This window comes from Tasmannia lanceolata, unplaced genomic scaffold (assembly GCF_043159265.1).
Source record: "Tasmannia lanceolata isolate RefF3 unplaced genomic scaffold, GAP_Taslan_0.1 ptg000006l, whole genome shotgun sequence".
NCBI lineage: Eukaryota > Viridiplantae > Streptophyta > Magnoliopsida > Canellales > Winteraceae > Tasmannia > Tasmannia lanceolata.
In genome coordinates, this window is record NW_027518683.1 from 32,715,989 (window position 1) to 32,733,582 (window position 17,594).

The following is a 17,594-nucleotide window of genomic DNA, read 5'->3' on the forward strand; positions in this document are numbered from 1 at the left end:
CTCTATGGTTAGCGTCTTGAGATTTTTTGACTCTTGAATCGCGGTCACCTTTGGATCCCAATGGGGAGGAAGAGACCTAAGTAACTTACTCACAAGCTCATCGTTAGGATAAGATTTACCAAGATTAGCTAGTTCGTTAGAAATAATAGAAAAACGAGTATACATTTCCGAAATACTTTCGTTTGGACTCATTCTAAACATTTCATACTTGCTCTTTAACAAGTTTATTTTGGAATCCTTGACTTGTGATGTTCCCTCATGGGTAGTTGCAAGGGTATCCCAAATAGTCTTGGCGGAATCAAAAAGAGCAACTCTATTAAACTCCTCGGTAGCTAAGGCACAAAACAAGGAATTTATTGCTTTGTAGTTCAAATTTGCTTGCCTTTTTTCTACTACATTCCATTCTTCAAAAGGTATGGAAGGTACATTGTATCCATTTTCAACAATGTACCAAAGTTCCACATCTATCGAAAGAAGATAGATGCGCATCCTTGTTTTCCAATGTCCATAGTTTGACCCATTGAAGAAAAGAGGTCTAGTTGTGGAATGGCCTTCCGGAAGTCCGGTTCCAATTTGATGTGCCATTTCACAATTAGAAGTTGCCAAATAAAATCTTTCCCTAGTTAGATTTTGAAATAACTTTCACAAAAATTTTTAAAATCTTTTAAGAGCCAAGGCTCTGATACCAAGTGAAAATCCGATATAGGGGGTCCCAAGTTGAATTAGAAATGGCAACTATGAGGAGGGAGAATGCGGTTGTTTAAGAAAACTAGAATTTACCAATTTGAAGAACTTAAACCGATTAAGAGATCAAAAACAATATTTTAAGCATACAAGTTAAATCTAATGGTGCAATGCAAATGAAAGAGCAAAGAGATAGAAAGAGTGCACCCGAGATTTAAAGTGGTTCGGTCCTCAAACTCGAGGCCTACTCCACTCCACCAACCAAACCCGTTGATGGCTTCACTATTTGATCTTCTTAACCTTGGCGAAGATCGGTGCCAATTACAATTGCTTTAACTTTGGTGGCAATCCTCACCACGGAGAAAAAGGGCTCCGCTTCTCCGAATACTCGCCCGAATACAAATCTTGAAAGATGAAAGAAAGAACTAAAAGATCCCTTCACAAGGGTTACAAAAGATGTACAATTGAGAGCCTATGATCCAAATCCTAGAGTTGGTGATGAGAGGCACAATTGAAGCTTGATTCACTCTTGGGTATTCAAATGAAGTTTAAGAGTGTTAGGATTAATGGTTTGTATGTTTAGAACACTCATATTTATAGGAAAACCAAAATATGACCGTTCAATGGCATTGAGGTAATTCCAGCAAAATTCCAAACGGCTCTTTTTCAGACCGTTGGAGTGTTCTCGGAGTTCCGAGAATAATTCTCGGAGTTCCGAGAATAATTCTCGGAGTTCCGAGAATTCTCGGAGTTCCGAGAAAAAATCTCGGAGTTCCGAGAAGCCTCACAGAAATTGGAAAAAGTCTACTGGACCATTTCTCGGAGTTCCGAGAATAATTCTCGGAGTTCCGAGAATTCTCGGAGTTCCGAGAAAACCTCTCGGAGTTCCGAGAAGCCTATGCAGAGCAGATTTTCAATTCTGTTGTTGGGCTTCCAGTTCTCAATCAAGATGGGATTGCTATGAGGGTTCCAAGGTGTTGGAACTCCACAAGTACAATCACTTGTTTATTTAGGGTGTGTGAGATTACTTTAATCATGCCTCTAAAAACCTAATCTAGGTTTGGATCAATTACATTTAGGAAAAGGTCTTCAATATTAATTTCTTCATGTCTTCAAGTCTTCATGACTTCTTGCTTGATGACTTTGGCCTTCCAATTAGTGGTCCAATGTGGGCTTCTTGGCCTTCAATCCAAGCATCCTTGATCTTACTTTATCAAGATCTACAACTTTAGACAAACAAACACATTAGTGATAAATGATCACTTGTGTATTGGAATCATCAAAACAAGATGGGAATGCCAAGGTAAAAACCATTGGGCTTACAGAGGTCTAGTTGTGGAATGGCCTTCCGGAAGTCCGGTTCCAATTTGGTGTGCCATTTCACAAATAGAAGTTGCCAAATAAAATTTTTCCCTAGTTAGATTTTGAAATAACTTTCACAAAAATTTTAAAATCTTTTAAGAGCCAAGGCTCTGATACCAAGTGAAAGTCCGATGTAGGGGGGTCCCAAGTTATACTAGAATGGCAACACAATGAGGGGGGAGAATATGGTTGTTTAAGAAATAGAATCTACCAATTTAAAACCTTTAAACCGATTTTAAGATTAAGAGATCAAGAATCAATATTCAAGTTAAATCTAATGGTTCAATGCAAATAAAAGAGCAAAGAGATAGAAAGAGTGCTCTCGAGATTTAAAGTGGTTCGGTCCTCAAATCCGAGGCCTACTCCACTCCACCAACCAAACCCGTTGATGGCTTCACTATTTGATCTTCTTAACCTTGGCGAAGATCGAATGCCAATTACAATAGCTTTAACTTTGGTGGCTATCCTCACCCCAACAGCTTTAACCTCGGTGGCTATCCTCACCACGGAGAATGGGCTTCGCTTCTCCGAATACTCGCCCGAATACAACACTCGAAGGTTGAAAGAAAGAAATGAAAAATCCCTCACAAGGGTTACAAAATGGATGTACAAATTTGAGCCTATGATCCAAATCCTAAAGATGGTGATGAGAGGCACAATTGAAGTTTGATTCACTCTTGGATATTCAAATGAAGTTTTAGAGTGTTAGGATTGAATATTTGAATGTTTAGAACACCCTTATTTATAGGAAAAACAAAATATGACCGTTCAGTGGCATTACGGTAATTTCTGGAAAATTCCCAACGGCTCAAAATCCGACCGTTGTAGTGTTCTCGGAGTTCCGAGAAAAAATCTCGGAGTTCCGGGAATTCTAACAGAAGATGAAAAAATGTCTACTGGACCATTTCTCGAAGTTCCGAGAATAATTCTCGGAGTTCCGAGAAAAACTCTCGGAGTTCCGAGAAGCCTATGAAGAGCAGATTTTCAATTCTGTTTTTGGGCTTCCAACTTAACACCAAGTTGGGATTGCTTATGAGGGTTCCAAGGTGTTGGAACTCCACATATACAATCACATATATTTTTAGGGTGTGTGAGATTAACTTAATTATGCCTCTTAAAGCCTAATCTAGGTTTGGATCAATTACATTCTAAAAGACAAAAAATGGTCTTCAATATGAATTTCTTCATGTCTTCAAGTCTTCATGACTTCTTGCTTGATGACTTTGGCCTTCCAATTAGTGGTCCAATGTGAGCTTCTTGGCTTTCAATCCAAGCATCCTTGATCTTACTTTATCATAATCTACAACTTAGACAATCAAACACATTAGTGATAAAAGATCACTTGTGTATTGGAATCATCAAAACAAGATGGGAATGCCAAGGTAAAAACCATTGGGCTTACACAGTGCTTTATGAGAAAATCCCCCGATAACTCTTTATGGGTCGGATCGTTAAGAAAGGCCTTCTCTTCATAAAAAATCATCATTCTTAATCTCATGTGAATGTTCTCCAGTACCGTAATCTCCATGAGATACCTCCTATTCCTACCTCCAGAGGACGAAGGAGATTCACTATCCATACCTGTTGGTTGCTGATGAGCACATTTATGTTTGAGTTGTAGGTAGGAAATGCATGCATATTTGATGTTTAGAGCGGTACTGCTAAGATATTTTGCTCGTTGTTGGTGTTTCAGGGATATTCTTGAATTTTCACAGAAAGTGGAGTTAAAGAGATGAAATTCCAGAGAAAAGATCAAATACGAGAAAACCACCAATGTGGCCTATCATTTGAAGGGTTTAGATCATCTATGGTTCATCAATTGGTTGGTTCGGAATCGCTTTGGAAAATGCTTTGTGGATCACAACTAATTTGTATTGTAGCCCATCGATTGAACGGTCTAGATCAACCTATGGCAGTGGATTGCGAGGTGCAAATAATTTTACATTGTTGACCATCGTTTGAATGGTTAAGATTAGCCCACAAAAATGATGTAAGAAGTGCAACCATTGGTAAGATCAAAATTCACATTGGAATACATGAATTCAACGGTTTGGATCATCTCATTGGAATGGTTTATGGATGCAATTAATTTACATAGTGAACCGTCAATTGGATGGCTTGGATCGTTTCTTGGAGATCAAGAGGGGAGAAGGGAATTATTAGTTGTTTTATGTGTATTGCAAAGGGGGGTAGATTTGTCATTTGCAAATATTTGTGGCATTTGTGCAATTCATTCGAAGTATAGGGACAATTTGGTCGTTTCATGCACATATCCCTCAACTTGCAAACTTTCCATTATTTTCTTTCTAACATTTAGAAAGTTGCTTGAGGATATAATTGGAAGGTTTTGTATACAACTTCGGAAAGAATAAATAGGGAAAATCCACGTTTTTTTAGGAAAGCCCATTTAAGCTTTGATCTCATCCATCCCTTTATTTCCTAATATATTCAAACAATCTCCAATCTACATCTTTTTTCATCTTCCAATTTGTCAACCTTTGTCACCCCTATTCTATATATATCACTCCAAACTATCTCTCTTAAAGTAAAAAAATTAGGGTCGTCTCATCTCGTCACATCTTCATAAATAAGTTTTTTTTCTCTCTTTTTCTCCCCCAATTTTCGTCCAATATTCTCTCTTGCTTTCTTACACCTACCTACCTTCTTACACTAGTTGATCTTTCATTCTTTTATCTCATCTTCCATCAAAAAACTCAATCCAACCATCCAACATCAATCCAAGGCGAGATCAAGGCATTGAAGGAGTAGGATTCAACCATTGCAAGGAGGAGAAAAAGACTAAGTTTTCTTTATTTTTGCTCTTTATTTCAATTCCAATTCGATGTACTCTTGTTATAATTCCAATTAAAGAAGAGTTATTTTTTTCTTTTCCCTTTTTAAGTTTTCAGATGGCATTATTTGTCTTTATTTTTGTTTCTTTCACCTTTCCATGAACAACTAAACCCATCTACTTAGGATTTAGATGAAGCCATGGGGAAGGAGAAAGATGATTGATTAAATTCAATGTTATGAAATAACATAATATATAGGGTTTTATAATATTGGATTCCCAATTGTTCATGCTAGTGGGATTTTATCCTTTCGTATGCGTAATTGTTGATGAAATATTATAAATTCTTATATATTCTTTAATATTTGGTAGTATATTTGATCAATCACTCATGGGCAATGACATCCATTGATCTTATTTCCCATTGACCGAATTTATTAGATATACAATTCAATGTGAAAATTTGTTTAATTAATAATCCAATCCAAACCAATGACGGATTCTAACTTTAAGTAATCTTTTAATCGAATTAAGGTTTCAAATCAAGTTCCAAATTCCTTTTGCAATCAATTTCCAATTCACTCTAGAGTAGTTTGTCAATCGAATTTTCAATTAATTTAGGCTTTTAGATTTTGGTTTTCTAATTAGGTTAGATAATTAATTAATAGAAATCCTTTATTGGTTCACTTTGCCAAAATATAGGGGTTAAATTTGTAATCGTTTCTTCATTGTGTTCAATCCATATCTATTTAGCTTATAAACTTAAATATATTGTTGGATATGAGGTTGTAGTCCACGGAAATCCTGAGCACATTCCAAGCAACAATATATCGTAAGTTTATTTTTCAAATAGTATAAGAGTAGAAATCACATTGTTCTCTTCCTTGAGTTCAACCCGTATCTACACGCGATCCATGCACTTGCGGTTATTTAATATTACAATCAGTTGCAAATCAAAATACCCACCAATCTAGTGACTCCAAATACTTTCTTTCACTATTCTAATTGTTCTTCAATCTCGACACTCCAGATACCCTAGAGACCCCGACCCCAGGTGTTACAAGTCCCGCCCCTTTATAATTATAACAACTACTACGAGGGGAGAGAAATGGCCACAGGAAAAGAAGGCACGATGCTTTTTTCCATTTACCCAAAAAAGGAAGCTTGTACTCCACGAAATCACCTAAAGGTCATGCAATACCTATAAAATAGTAAGAGGTGGGCCCCAGAACAAAACTGCCAAAATCAAAAAGTGATAAGAGGCAGGGGCTGACAGTGACTTATCCGAAAGCAAATCCAGCCCTGGGAAGATTGGAAGCTAGATTGATAGGTTTTGAGAGCCGATTGGTACTGAGCCCCCTTATAGCACCCACGGACTTCACCAAATAGGTTGAACAATGGATTAATCTTGCCACCTTCGCCTTGGGATTAAAACCAGGGATGGTCTCACCAAAGGCAGAATGCTTACAGTAACTTGATGGGCACCTTTTTTGCTCAACTTGGAAGACAGGTCCTACCATGAAACCTTCCGCTGCAGGGCAGGAAGATCAGCCCCGGAACCTACTAACCTCTCACTACCAGTTAAGGCAGACCCAGAAGCAAAGTCAGATCCAACCTTGGGCAGTGCACCCATAACCAATTCAAAATTTGAATTCAAAATAGGGGACAAGAGTTCACCGGAGGACTTCAGATGAACCTCAGACGGCGGCAATGGCAAGAAATCCAAACTTACAGAGCCCGAAGGGGATTTAGACAGTAGATAGCCATCTGCTTGCTCCGGAATTACGATCCCAATGGAATAGACAAGGTCAAGAACCTTAATTTTAAAGGATGACGGAAAAAGCTTCCATCGAGGGGCTAAAATTTTGGCCGAAACAAGCCTCATACACTATTGGTGACTACTTTCTATCTTTATTTCTAGGACCTTACCAAAAAGTTTCCCTAAGGCCTCCATTGTAGACACAGCCCAAACATGTAATGGGATGCTAAAAAAATTAACCCACAAAGACATTGTATCGATCTTCGTAACTGGATGTCCATATTTACTTTATATTGATTGTTTGGCCACATGGAAGTCCTGAGATCTGGGTCTCTGTGATCTTCATTTTACTAGTTCTCTTGTCAGTTTCTCTCAATTTTATGGTCTTTTATAATGAGTTTAATACGTTTTGTACATGTATGTCCCACTACCACTATTTTCTAATGAAGTTATCAAGAGGTAATTACTTATTATCTCTGCTTGAGATTTGAATTTCACCGACTAAACCTGTCTCTAGGATGCAAAAAATGTCTTATATTGGTACCGATTGACTTTACAGCTTCAATTATGACCTCATTTCATAAAGATATTCACTACACATGCAGGATAGAGATGAGAGCGAAGAGAGCATTTCTAAACGATTGCCCGTAGTTCTCCCTTGGTGACTCAGCAGAGTTTCTATATGGAGTTAATGAATTATGGAGCAGGCAGAGAAGGTAATACTGGAATCAGGTGATGTTTTTAGTATTTGGTGGGGAGTCAAGGCTTATATTTCATGGGGTTCCATGCATTCTACCTAAGACGGCCCCAAGGCTCTTTCTGAGAAAATTTGGTGTAGTCGTTGAGAAGAAGATAAGAAGATGCTTCAAGGCGCGTAAACGCTCTCCTTAAGATGGTATTCACCCCCACCAGTAGTGTGCAAAGGAGACCACGAACTCGCCTCCAAGATACATTGAAGCCCGGTTCCAAACCGATTGCTTGACGACGTTCTACACTGAACGGAATCAAGCCTGAATCACCTTTGAATTTTGCAAGTATTTGAGACCCAAGTGTTCTGTTTCTACAGAAAACAGAATACTTGATAGTATTTCTAAATTGGTAAAAACAGTAACTTTGTAGAGGATTTTAGAGAGTGTATTGAGTTAGAAATTCTACAAATCAGTAGTTTTGGGTATGACAAAGTAGAAATACGAATTCTGTTTAGAATGAGTATTTTCTACTGTTTTTAGAGCTTCTGGTGGCTTTTCCCGTTGGAAAACACCCTTATGCGCATCCTTTCAGTGGGTTTGAAATCTGACCGTTAGATCGTGTCTAACCGCGACTCTACGGTTCAGATCAATCCTGGAGTGACCGTTGGTTTGTGAAAAATCCCCTGCAACTCCGAACCGCTAGAGCGCCCATCCATAGTGCAGATTGCACCCTTTGGGCACTTAACCGTTGTGTAGATGGGACACCATCCAACGGTCATCATCCAGTAGCCGTTACACTACGATCTGACAGTTCGGATCGCACCTGCTCATGCATTATCTGTTGGAGCGTCTAGGCCCGCTGGGTCAACCGTTGGGCCCGAACTCACGCCCAACCCAACCAAACCATTCGGCCTACCCACTTGACAGATCCAAGTCAATCGAAGTGCAAAGTGTGCTTAAAAAAGAGCCAATAAAGAGCCACTATGCGCCCTATAGCCCATTGCCCACTCCGCGCGCGTGTGCGAACGGTGCGTTGCACCATTCCGAGGGTCCACCCATGGGTTCAACCTAATGTGCAATCAAACAAAGAAGAGAAAAAAGTAAAGCTTTATAAACCCAACTCTTTCTTTCTTCTAGTTCGATACGAGACTATTTTTTTCCCATCACTTCTACACTCTCAACTAAAAAGTAACTTTTTCCAAAAGAAAGGTTTTCTTTTCCAAAACAACTTTAGAATATCTTTTACAAATACTATCTTTTGACCTAAAAAGCAAGATTTTGAAAATCAAAATCTAACAATCCCCCACCATTTTCAAAATCAAAAGTTGTCTCATCATACTTGGAATTCTTACGAATAAATGAAGGTATCTTACGATTTGAACCTTCACTTAGTAAGAACATATCAAAGTTGACCATAATTGCATAGTAGACGTGTCTTTGAACTAGCTATTCTATACGGCCAACCGGATACGTTTTACACATAAGAAATTATTCTCCTCAGGTGATTCTTATAAGTCGACACATGTAATTGGCCATGTGTCTGTATCTCGGTTTCATGAGTGCTCTAAAAACTACACAAGTCTCATAGGAAGCGGCACCACTTCCACACTCACATAGGTAGGCTTACGAGTGCCCCTGTAACTATAGCACCCTAACAACCTGGTTATAAGCCTATTAAGAGCCCAAATGCTCAACCTCCTCTGTTACACATTACAGGTACCAAGCACTTCTCTTGGGATGGCATTTATATATATATAATGTACAGTGCTTGCAATCACTCCATATGATGTACTTGGACTCATTGAACTCAAGACTTGATGTCTCTTCAAGAGTTGAGTTGAGTTTCCATCATTGGTGATCATTGGTTATTGGGTTTAGACCCATCCCCATTTTTGTTTTTAACACCAAATCTCTTGCAAGACCTTTTGTTAATAGATCAGCCAAGTTTTGGCTTGATCTCACATAATCTATAGTTACTACTCCATCAGTAAGTAATTGCCTAAGAACACTATGCCTAAGTCCAATATGCCTGGACTTACCATTGTACACATGGTTATATGCCCTTGATAGTGTGGCCTGACTATCACAATGCACATATATCGATGGCATAGGTTTAGGCCAAATAGGAATTTATATTAGCAAATTCCTCAGCCACTCGGCCTCTTTACAACAAGAGGCTAATGCAATAAACTTTGCTTCCATGGTAGAAGTAGTTATGCAAGTTTGCTTCTTAGAAGCCCAGGAGACAGCTCCCCCACCAAGAGTAAATATCCATCCACTCGTTGATGAATGATCAACACGCTCAGTTAACTAATTGGTGTCTGTGTATCTTTCTAATACTACAGTATACCCACTATATGACAATCCATAGTCTATAGTGCCTTTTAGATATTTTAATATCCTATTTATAGCATTCCAGTGTACATTACTAGGATTACTAGTAAATCTACTTAATTTTCCAACTGTGAATGCTATATCAGGTCTAGTACATGTCATAGTATACATTAAACTACCTATGACACTAGCATACTTTAATTGAGATATAGACCTACCAGTTTTAGGATATAATCTTAAATTTGAATCAAAAGGTGTAGAAACTGGTGTGCAATCAAAGTGATCAAATTTTTTAAGTGCTTTTTCAATATAATGAGATTAGGTAAGAATAAGGTTGCTACCTTCCCTTATGATTCTAATACCTAGTATCACATCTGCAACACCCATGTCTTTTATAGCAAAGTTCACTGAAAAAACTCTTTAGTTCTTGTGATACTATCCATATCACTACCAAAGATTAACATGTCATCTACATATAAACATATGATAACACATTTTCCACCTTTATACTTGTTATATACACATTTGTCAGACTCGTGTATCTTCAAACCATTTGACACTAAAACCTTGTCAAATCTCTCATGCCACTATTTAGGGGCTTGTTTAAGCCCATATAAAGACTTAACTAACTTACATACTTTACGCTCTTGGCCAGGTATAATAAAACCTTCAGGTTGGTCCATATATACTTTTCATCAAGTTCACCATTCAAGAATGTTGTTTTAACATCCATTTGGTGAATGTGAAGATTATATATGGGTGCAAGATTAATTAGGACTCTAATGGTTGAGATCTTAGCAACTGGGGAATATGTATCAAAGTAATCTATTCTGGCTTTTTGTGTAAAGCCTTTGGCAACCAACCTTGCCTTAAATTTTTCTATGGTTCCATCTACTTTCATCTTCTTTTTGAAGATCCACTTACAACCTATGGGTTTTGATCCAGTAGGTAAATCTACTAATTTTCAAGTTTTATTACCCATGATAGAATCCATTTCATCATTGGTGGCCTCTTTCCAAAAAGCTGCATCTTGAGATTTAATGCCTTCTTCATAGGTCTTTGGATCAGGTTCTACTTTTAGATCTATCATAGTAGAAGTAGAGACATTATCTCTTGATCCTTCTTCAAGAAAGACTACAAATCAGGACCATAGGTTTTTTCTTTTCTATCTCTTTTACTTCTCTTGATTTCATTAGGTACCTCATTTATTTCCTCTTGAGGCTCTAATGAAGACTCTATAGGTGGGTTTGAATCCATTAATCTTGGAATCGATGAGAACCTGTTTTCAAAGAAGGTGGCATCCCTAGATTCAGTAATGATATTCATATCTACTAATTATTTGGTTATATAACTAAGAACAGGCTTTACTATGACTTGCATATCAAAGGAATATGCATTCAATGCCTCTTTCACCTAACTTCTTTTCTTAGGTTTGGGTATTTGGACAATGGCTCTACAACCCCAAACTTTCAGATAACTTAAGTTTGGTTTTCTCTTTTTGCAAAGTTCATAGGAGGTTACATGGGTTTTCTTATTAGGAATTCTATTTAGGATGTGATAAGCCGTTAATAAGGCTTCACCCCAAAATCCCTTATTTAAACCAGAATTGACTAGCATGGAATTGGCAATTTTTATAATAGTCCTATTCTTTCTTTCCACAACACCATTCTGTTGTGGTGTATAAGGGGTGGAAAACTCATGTATTATTCCGTCATTTTCACAAAATTCAGGGAATTGGTATTCCCCTCCTCTATCAGATCTAATACACTTGATCTTAGATTCACATTGGTTTTCTACTTCTGTCTTATAAGTCTTAAACTTATCTAAGACTTCATTTTTATGTCATAACATATATACATACCAGTATTTTGAAAAGTCATCAATAAATGTCACAAAATACTTCTTGCCTCCTCTTGTTGGAGTGCCATATAAATCACATACATCACTATGTACCAACTGTAATAAAGAAGTAGATCTTTCTACACTAGGAAAGGGTTTAGTCAGTATCTTAGTTTGCATGCATATTTTATATTTATCTACCATGCTTTCATCATATTTAGGGATTAGTTATAACTTTACCATATCATACATTTTTCTAAAGTTAACATGTCCTAATCTATCATTCCATAAAGAAATAGAGTTAATCATGTAAACAGAAACATTAACTTTATTGATGTTCATCTTAAACATGCCCTCATACATATAACCTTTCCCTACAACTGTCCCACCCTTGGAAAGTATAAACTTGTTAGACTCAAATACAAATTTAAAGCCATTCTTATTAAGAAGGCTACCAGAAACAAGATTTTTTCAAACATCTAGTACATGGTATACATCAGTAATAGTGAGGATCTTTCCAGAAGTGAATTCAAGTTTTACTTTGCCTTTTCCCTTCACTTCTGCAGTTGAGGAGTTTCCCATGTAGAGAACATTTCCGTCTTCGACTGGAGCATAAGTCAAGAATGTGCTTCTGTCTTTACAAACATGTTTTGTAACTCCCGAATCGATCCACCAAGCATCTTCTCCTTCGAGAAAATTAACCTCGGATATCATGGTAACAAACTTTTCCTTGTTTCCATCTTTATTTCCTTGACTGTTCGACTTTTTATATCGACAGTCCTTTTTGTAGTGGCTCATTTTGCCACACTGGAAACAAACACATTTGCACTTCTTGTTCTAATCAGAACCCTTGCCATTTTTATGCTTTCTCTTCTGATTACCTTTCCAAGGTTTAGTAGGGGGTTTGAATCTGTTTGAGCTTCTTGTTCTTATCAGAACCCTTGCCATTTTGATGCTTCCTCTTCTGATTACCTTTCCAAGGTTTAGTAAGGGGGTTTGAATCTGTTACATTGGCAACTTCCACCATATGGACTTTAAAGCACTGATTTGCAACATCATATTTGTTATCTCGAAGCCTTGATTCTTCCTCAACTTGGAGGGTTTGAATCAAATCTTCGAGTATCATTTCCTCTTTTCCTAAAGTCTTTCCAAGATGGTGGTAATTTGTCAATGATAGAGGGTATAATGACAGTGTCATCATGGTTCACCCCTTGTTGGTGAACTTGACTAATGATATGTTGGATCTCATGGACTTGATCCACCACCAATTTATCATCAGTCATCTTATAATTTAAAAAATGACTTACTACAAACTTTTTGGCACCGACATTTTCCGATAGGTACTTTGCTTCCAAAGCCGTCCAAAGTGCTCTCACCGAATCCATGCTATGGTAGATATCAAACAGTTAATCGGTCATAGCATTGAGGATGTGTCCTTTGCACAGATAATCGTCTTGTTCCCGCTTCCTCCTTCTACGGCCTTCGGCAACCATCTCATTTTCAACTTCTGCCGGTTTGGCTAAAGTAAGAACATACACTACTTTGAGGGTTGTTAGAATGAAGTGTACTTTCTTCTATTACCTCTTGAAGTTCCCTTTGTTGAAGCATTCTAATTTCACAAAGTCTTGGGTCATCTGCTTCATTGATTGCGCCATGAAGATCTCCAACAGAAAGTATATCGTCTTAAGATTGTTCAAGAAAATTTGGTGTAGTGGTTGAGAAGAAGATAAGAAGATGCTTCAAGGCACGTAAATGCTCTTCTTAAGACGATATTCGCCCCCACCAATAGTGTGCAAAGGGGATCGTGAACTTGCATTCAAGATACAATGAAGCCCGGTTCCAAACCGATTGCTTGACGACGTTCTGCACTAAACGGAATCAAGCCTGAATCACCTTTGAATTTTGCAAGTATTTCAGACCCAAGTGTTCAGTTTCTGCAGAAAACAAAATACTTGATAGTATTTCTAAATTAGTAAAAACAGTAACTTTGTAGGGGATTTTAGAGAGTGTATTGAGTGACAAAATTCTACTGGTAGTTTTGGGTATGCCAAAGTAGAAATATGAATTCTGTTTAGAATGAGTATTTTCTTCTGTTTTTATAGAGTTTCTTGTGGCTTTTCCGGTTGGAAAACACCCTTTCTGTAGATTTGACATCTGACCGTTAGATAGTGTCTAATCGCGACTCTACGGTTCAGATCAATCCTAGAGTGACCATTGGTTTGTGTAAAAACCCCTCCAACTCCGAGCCGCTTGATCGCCCATCCACGGTGCAGATCGCACCCTTTGGGCACTTGACCGTTGTGTAGATGGGACACCATCCAACGGTCATCATCCAGTAGCCGTCACACTACGATCTGACAGTTCGGATCGCACCCGCTCATGCACTATCCGTTGGAGCCTCTAGGCCCGTTGGGTCAACCGTTGGGCCTGAACTCACACCCAACCCAACCGAACTATTCGGCCTACCCACTTGACCGATCCAAGTCGATCGAAGTGCAAAGTGCGCCCAAAAAAACGCCAATAAAGCGCCCTATAGCCCACTGCCCACGCTGCGCGTGTGTGCAAACGGTGCGTTGCACCATCCCGCAGATCCACCCATGGGTTCAACCTAATGTACAATCAAACAAAGAAGAAAAAAAAGTAAAGCTTTATGAGCCCAACTCTTTCTTCTTCTAGTTCGATATATACGGGACTATCTTTTTTCCATCACTTCTACTCTTGACTAAAAAGTAGCTTTTTCTAAAAGGTTTTTCTTTTCCAAAACAACTTTAGAATATCTTTTACAAAGACTATCTTTTGACCCAAAAAGTAAGATTTTGAAAATCTAACAGGCTCTTGGTTGATGAAACTAATCTCCGTCCAGGACGTCTCAATCTGACTTTGAGACAGTATTAACAACACCACTCTCTTCGTCATCTCTTTTGGTATATATACTCTACTGCTCATTCAGTGATTTGTTGATGTATGAATTTTCTTACTGTAAAACTTGATTTTGTTGGGTTTAGTTTCCTTTCAGACCTCGACTACAGGAAATAACCTGTCCAATTGGTACCCTAAACTGGCTTTTGTATATATTTGAAAAAGTAGATACAGAACATTGAAGTTCTTGTTGATGAATATTTTGCATGTTAAGATGTAATATAGTTCAGAAGGCACATGTAGTGGTCAACTGTACATAGTTTATTGGAGGGAAATGCATCCACATCAAGTAGGCAAATGGAGGGTTCCCCTTGCTTTTTTAGTACTGGCTTCTGCATGGGAGAACCGCCACATAGACGCACTTTTTAGCATATTTTGTCTTATCCATTTAATTCATCTGAAGTGACTGTTCTCTCCAGAAAAAATCAGCTGTGAAATGACTTTATGGCTATGTTTGAATTTTTCTAGGGAGTAAGCTGAGTTCAGAGAGGAGACACATGAGGGTTTGAGCATAGAGAAGGGAAAATAAATCATAATTTCTTTTTTTTGATACCTCTCGGTCCTCTCCTCACCCCCTCTTAGGTCTCCCCCCTACCTCACTCACTCACCATCGACTAAGCTAATATTCCAAGGCAAAATAATAATAATAATCAGGGAAATTTTAAATGCGCCCCTTTTCATTACTTGGAATACCTAGCTGCAGTGTACGATGGCAATCAGATCCCTTAAATCCATTGCATTGTGATGTACACCAGCCTTTTCCAGTCATAGATAAGTGCAGCTGGGTGTCTCAAGTAATGATAAGGGGTCCATTTATCATTTCCCTAATAATAATGGTTGTCAAACATGGGCTTCATTCCTATTGGGCCCAAAAATTTCTTCTTCCAAGAATTTTATTTTTTTTCAAAGATTTTTTTCCCTAGATTTACACAATACATGTCCTCGCTTTATCCATCCCAATCAAATGTCGATTGATTGGGATGGGCTTTTAAAACTCATGTAAAGCTCTTTTTTTAATGCAAAATCCTAGATGTCGTATGACAATAGGACTATACGAGTTTTTCTATGGTGTAAGCCCTTATAGTCCCGTATTTTTCAAAAAGTATTGGGCAGACCACACTATAGGATGATCCAAACGGCCATGTGATTGAACAAAATGTTAATGGTTGTGCCCCAAAAATCATTTCCATAGGATGATCTTATCCCTCCGATCTACAGAGGTTACCATAATATGCGGTTCCTATTACTAAGTAACTAATAGGGAGGCCCTATTGCTTCAAAACAGCTCCAATTCCCACCCCAGAACCATCAGTCTCCAAGCAAAAAGGAAATGAAAAATTAGGTACTGAGAGGACTAGAGCCCCTATCATTGCTCGTTTTAAATTCTCAAAAGCTTGTTGTGCCAAGTACTCCATGAAAATTCTTTTTTTTTTAGTAACTGAGTTAAAGGTGCCGCAATGGAGGCATATCCTTGCAGAAATTTTCTATAATACCCTGTTAAACAAAGAAACCCTCACAGTTGTTTCTGATTAGAAGGTACAAGCCATATCAACATAGCTTCGATCTTTCTGTGATCAGGTTGAACTCCTTTCTCCGAAATAAAATGACGCAAATATTCAACCGAATGCACTGTAAATTGATGTAAGATAGTTTGTAGAGTAGGAACCACCTGCTGATATGTAGTATTGACGAGTTGGCCAGTGGATGTACTGGTTGTAGTAGACATCAGCATGAAAGAAGATGATAAGTCGCCATTATCGGCCAATTTGTGCAGCTGTGTAGGTGTAATAAAATCTAACTGTTGATCTTGAATGCCTTGCAAATGAACTGGTTTCCCTTGCCACACAAAGTCCATGGTTAATGAAGTATAATCTGTGGTGACGGCCTAATCTTTGCAACCATTGAACAGCCAAGATAACATAATCCCCTTGTAGAGAAATGATGAATAAGTTTGTAACAAAGGAATGATTTAGGATATCAATTTGAATTTTGGAACACATGCATTGCCAAGTCAGAAATTGTCCATTACCCACTTCAACTTTAAAATGAGGAGAATGAGTAACAGGTAAGCCCAAGAACTTGGCTACCCTTTTTTGTATAAAATTATGTGTACTGCCTCCATCAACTAACACTTGATTCATATGATTTGCAATGAAGCCTTCCAACTTGAGTGTATTTGACACATTGAGGCCCATCGAAGAATAGAAATTGATGGTAGGCTCTTCAAAACAATCAAGAGATTCTGCTACTGGTAGATCTGGCTCCTCCGAAGCACACAAGTTGTCTCCTCCACTGGCACCTTCTAAAAGCAACATAGACATTTGATTCTTACACATGTGTGCAGGATGAAATCGTTCCTCACAATTAAAACAAAGACCCCTTTCTCTCTTTTGCTGCATTTCAGCAAAGCATAGTTTCTTTGATTGGAATTTTTGTGGTAGTTGGATTGGTAGTTGGAATAGGTGTTTTAAAGGTTGGTAAATTGGTATTAGTGAAAATGGCATGGAAATTAGGAAAGTATTTCTGAGTGGAAAAATTTGGACTAAGACCTAGGAGAGTTACCAGATTTGGAAGTCCATTGCCGACCAGCCATATAGGAGTAAGCAATTTTATCCCCTGTAACCTTGCAAGACCAATAGCTTGATGCAACCCAAATGGATGATGGTCTAAGACCTCTCACCGAATCTTGGGTTTGAGTCCCGAGATAAAACAACTTTTCAAGAAATGATCAGAAAGACCATAGACCATAGACCGTATTTTATAATTCCTCAAACTGAGCTTGGTATTCAAGAACATAGCCAGTTTGAGTTAATTTGGACAACACACCTTGTGGGTCCTCATAAGGAGAAGGAACAAAATGATATTTGAGCGTAACTTCAATTCATGCCAAGATCTCAATTGATTGCTATTAGGCATATAGAATTTCAGAGATTTCTATTATTCTCGGATGGATTTCTATTATTCTCGGATGGGCTACATTTGACAATGATATGTGCTTAAATAAGCACTTACAGATAAGGATAAGTTTAATAAGAGATAAACCAATTCTATCATGATTACCACATCCAACCAACTCCATATTCTACTCTAACCATATAGATTCAACGGTCAAGATCTGATATACTCTAACATGCACCCTCAAACGTGTGTGGATTGAAAATCGACATATGTTTGACATTACAATACAATTTCCAATTAAAATTCCCCAATGAACTTC

The 17,594-nt window shown here is 38.0% G+C and overlaps 1 pseudogene; it reads left to right on the top strand.

The window, feature by feature from the left end:
• The window catches only part of LOC143878935 (DNA N(6)-methyladenine demethylase ALKBH1C-like), a 31,361-nt pseudogene extending 17,008 nt beyond the window's left edge, over positions 1-14,353 (top strand).
• The last annotated feature ends 3,241 nt before the right edge of the window (positions 14,354-17,594 follow it).